This window comes from Lygodium microphyllum, chromosome 24 (genome assembly GCF_053477565.2).
Source record: "Lygodium microphyllum isolate KBCC chromosome 24, Lygodium_microphyllum_v1.1.10, whole genome shotgun sequence".
In the NCBI taxonomy this organism is placed as follows: domain Eukaryota; kingdom Viridiplantae; phylum Streptophyta; class Polypodiopsida; order Schizaeales; family Lygodiaceae; genus Lygodium; species Lygodium microphyllum.
The window spans coordinates 41,775,887-41,780,745 of NC_141158.1; the positions used below are offsets into that span (position 1 = coordinate 41,775,887).

The 4,859-nt window shown below is 42.4% G+C and overlaps 1 pseudogene; it reads right to left on the reverse strand.

Moving 5' to 3' along the window:
- Positions 1 to 212: 212 nt before the first annotated feature.
- LOC148015010 (pentatricopeptide repeat-containing protein At2g03380, mitochondrial-like) lies at positions 213 to 3,616 on the reverse strand (annotated as a pseudogene).
- Positions 3,617 to 4,859: the final 1,243 nt, after the last annotated feature.

Below are 4,859 nucleotides of genomic sequence, written 5' to 3' on the forward strand. Positions count from 1 at the left end.
TCCCATCCTCAAAAATATGAAAACGATGTGCATCTCTGATGACAATTTTGCGCTCCTCTAGTTTTGATATCAGTGATGTAGCAAAATGGCAATCACCACAATCCCGCATGTTCTTGGTAACATGTATGGGTGTCCCTTCAGGTGTATTGATGAGAGCGCATGCAATGGCCAACTTTTCACTATGCCTACATAATACATCTTGTTTTGCATAATTTGAAATGTCCTGTGATGGCTCATGTAAAGTTGGGAAATATCCTTCCTCTGAAATTCTTTGACCAATGTCTTCTAATTTCGCATATATAATTTTGCTTTGGGGATGACTAGTATCCCCAGCAATAAATGAATGGACATTTCCACTTGCATCAGTCCACCAACACCATCCTGGCATCCTCCATGCTTTGTTTTTCACTCGCATAGCTTCAATCTTCTTTGCTTCCTCGAGCATGCTAGCAGCAGCATAAATATTACTCATCAAGATATAAGTTGTAGCATCTTTTGCATCCAATTGTACTGCACGTTCAAAGGCCAAGCTTCCAAGCTCAACATTCCCCCATTTTTGACAAGCAGCTAACAGAGCACACCACAGTGGGAGATGGTTAGAACAAGTCAAAGGTGCCACCTTCTCAATCACTCCAATTGCCTTGTCAAAGTGTCCCGCACGACCAAAAAGATCAACCATGCAAACATGATGGTCTAGAGTTGGGATGATGCCATAGCTTGTGCTCATAGTCACAAAGTACATTTGACCCTGATCCACAAGACCTGAGTGACTACATGCATTGAGCAAAACGAGGAATGTGACTGAATCTGGCTCTATACCTTTTCCTATCATTTTATTAAATAAACTGAACACAGTTTCAACCTTTCCAACCTGCGAATACCCTGTGATTAGTGCATTCCAAGAGATCACATCACCCTGAACTGGAAGTTCTTCAAAGAGTTCTTGAGCTTTTGCAAGCGCACCACATTTGGCATACATATCAACCAATGCAGTGCCAAGAACAGCATCCATCTGCAGCAGCCCCCGTCTGACAACTTCAGCATGTATTTCTTCACCTTTCTCAGCTGCTCCTATACTGCCACAGGCTTTCAAAATGCAGCTAAAGGTGATGGCATCTGGAGAGAGGCCCTGGTTCTGCATTTTTTCAAAACAGTTCAGTGCCTCGTGACCATACCCATTCTGAGTATATCCTGTAATTAGTGCACCCCAAGTGACCAGATTCGGAACTGGAAGCTCATCAAACAATGCTTGTGCTTTTGAAAGTGCACCACATTTGGCATACATGTCCACCAATGAAGTGCTTAAAATAGCATTATATTCAAGCAACCCCTGGTTGGCTACCTCAGCATGTATTTCTTCACCTTTCTCAAGTGCTCCTACAATACCACAGGCTTTAAAGATGCAGGTAAACGTGACAGCATCTAGAGAGAGGCCCTGCTGTCGCATCTGCTCAAAGCAGTTCAGTGCTTCATAACCATGCCCATACTTGACATACCCTGCAATAAGAGAACTCCAAGAGACAACATCCTGAACTGGGAGCTTCTTAAACACTTCGTGTGCTTCAAGAAGTGCACCACATTTGGCATACATATCCACCAATGCACTGCCAAGAATAGTATCTTCTTCCAGCAATCCACGCCTGACAATCTCAGCATGCAATTCAGCACCCTTTTGAACTGATACTATACTGCCACAAGCTTTCAAGATGCAGTTAAAGGTGACAATGTCTGGAAAAAGGCCCTCCCGTTGCATTTGTCCAAAGCAATTTAGCGCTTCATGACCACACCCATGTTGAGCATACCCTGCAATTAGGGCATTCCAGGACACTACATTCCGAACTGCAAGCCTGTCAAACACTTCCTGGGCTTTCCCAAGCACACCACATTTGGCATACATATCAACCAGAGCAGTACCAAGAATCGGATTTTCCACCAGTAACCCTTCTCTAGCAGCTGCAGCATGTATTTCTTCACCCTCCTCAGCAGCTCCTACAACGCTGCAGGCTTTTAAGAGGCAGATATAGGTGACAGCATCAGGAGTGAGGCCCTGTTGTTGCATCTTTTCATAACAGTTTAGCGCTTCCTGACCATGCCCGTTTTGGGCATATCCTCCAATCAGTGCGCTCCAAGAGAGCACATCCTTAACTGGAAGCTCATCAAACACTTGCTGCATCTTTGCGACTGCACCACATTTTGCATACATATCAACCAAGGCAGTGCCAAGGATAGTATTTTTTCCCAGCATCCCCTGTCTGACTACCTCAGCATGGATTTCTTCACCCTTCTGGCCTGCTCCAACAGTACCACAGGCTTTCAAGATACAGCTAAAGGTAACAGCATTTGGAGAGAGGCCCAGTTGTTGCATCTGTTCAAAGCAGTTCAGCGCTTCATGGCCATGCCCATGTTGGACATATCCTGCAATAAGCACATTCCAGGAGACTATATTCTGAACTGGAAGCTCTTCAAACACTTCCCGTGCTTTTGTAAGCACCCCACATTTAGCATACATACCCACCAATGCAGTGCCAAGAATAGAGTCTTTTTTCAGCAACCCTTGTCTGACAACTTCAGCATGTATTTCTTCACCTTTCTCAGCTGCTCCTATCCTGCCACAGGCTTGCAAGGCACATGTAAAAGTGACAGCATTTGGAGAAAGGCCCTGCTCTTGCATCTTTTCATAACAGATCAGAGCTTCACCACCATGGCCATGTTGTGCATACCCTGCGATTATGGCATTCCAGGAGACTATGTTCTTAACTGGAAGCTCGTCAAACACTTCTTGCGCTTTTGCAAGTGCACCACATTTGGCATACATGCTGACAATACCAGTGCTGACATAAATGTTTGATTGAAGTGAGGCAGTTCTGCAGACATGAGAATGTAATCTGCGGCCATTGCAAAGGTCCTTTTGCTTGGCACATGCCTTGAGCAAGGCCACGATGGCCCCAGTATCCCGGGGAAGGTCAGGACTGCTGTTGCCAGCAATGTTTGTGAGGTCAGACATTTGTGGATGGACTTGCTTTTCCTTCCAAACACAGAAATCTCCATGGCTGGGTTGTTGCAGCAGCAATACTCGTCCTGTGTGCTCCTCCTCAACCCTTTTGCTATGGAGGTCTGGAAAACTTGGCCTGCTCCGTATATCAGTGCTTAGTCTGCTGTCCCTCAGATTATCTTGCCATAGGTAGGAATCCCTAGAGTACTCCCCCCTCCACAGCAAGTCTATGTCTACGAACCGTCCCGCCATCGCTGATCCATCGAAAAAGAGCTCTTCCGACCACTGCATTCAGAGAATCAGCAGGGAAATCCAAACAAAATTCCTTCCATTTCGAAGTGGAAGTGCTTGAAATTGAGCAAAGATCGAACACTTCTTTAACGCGGTCGATGCAATCGACGTTACGTATATCGTTTCTGATGCTACCTTGTCAGAAATGAGAATCTGTACAAAATTGATTACTCGATGTAATCTTCTTCTCTTTCTTTAATACGATTTCTGTAATGTAATTCTCCAAAAAGGCATTTACTATGCATAGCCTAGCCAGCATACGGTTCTTCATAGCCTAATACATACTAGCATTCCCTGCGAATAGCACGATGCTATTTAAACTCCCCTCCTCTTAAGCTCACTTTTTACCATGTACAGGCAACCTTAAACCTTCTCACGACAACTTAATGCACCATTGAGAGAATACGCATTATCTACACATAAAACCAACATAAGACAATTTACAAATGATCAAAGCAGCATTTAGTCTTCAAATATGTTTATCTTGTGAGAATCTATTACAAACGATACATGTGTCTGCCTTTTCAAACACAACTAAAATGGCGTGCATATTGGGTAAGCTCTAGCTCATCAAAAAGTATAAAAGCATCTCAGATCTATAGCACATGTTTGTGCATATATTAAAATTTGCACATTTGCGAGAGGGGAAAAAAACAGTGATGTCTCAATGCAACTTTCAACAACATCTCATCCTCACTTATTATTTTTTCACGACAATATAACAGTACAGACAATGCATGTTTGCTAGAGGGGAAAAACAGCAATGAGGTGTCAATGTAGATTGCTCGTACTTAAGAACAATACAAATCAAACTTTAACATCATCATTTATTTTACAAACAATTTTATTTTGCCAATTAGCAAGTGTCCTCATTTCCACATGCAAGGGTGATGAAGGTTCAACTAAAGCATTGCATATGGAGATCAATTCTTCAAAAAAACAAGTCATATGCTGCAACAACACCACAGCATCAGCAATAGAATATTTTATGAATGCAGAAGACCAAAACTAATTATAGTGAATGCCAAAAAATATATTGATTGATATTCATATTCAACTAATGTAGCACAACCAAACAACACAAATCATGACACTCCTATCTTTGCCATTGAGGAGGAATTGTCATTTAGTGTGATTGAGACACAATGTGGTTGTAGATGGGGGGTGCCACATAATAACATTGCACATATTCCTCATAAATCATCTCACTAAATAGGCCTTCAAACCTATGAACAATTGAAAGGCTCTTGAGGTGCTCAACCACATGTGCAAGAGATCTACACACTTTAGATTCATGTGCTAAAGGTAGAAATTGATCTTGCATCTCATCTGAGTCCAAGATGCACAATAGTGACCAAACACTGGGTCTTCATTTCCCTACAAAAAATAAGGGAAGAAATTGATCAAAGAAATATAAAATGAACCTAAAGAAAGCAATAATGTTCGAATCAACCATGACACACATTGCAAGAAACAACACATAGTCATACTCTTTACAAGACCCCTTTGTACACAATATTAACTATGGAACCCACATAACGATCATTGTCCGCAGTAGCAAGATTTTCAACCCAAT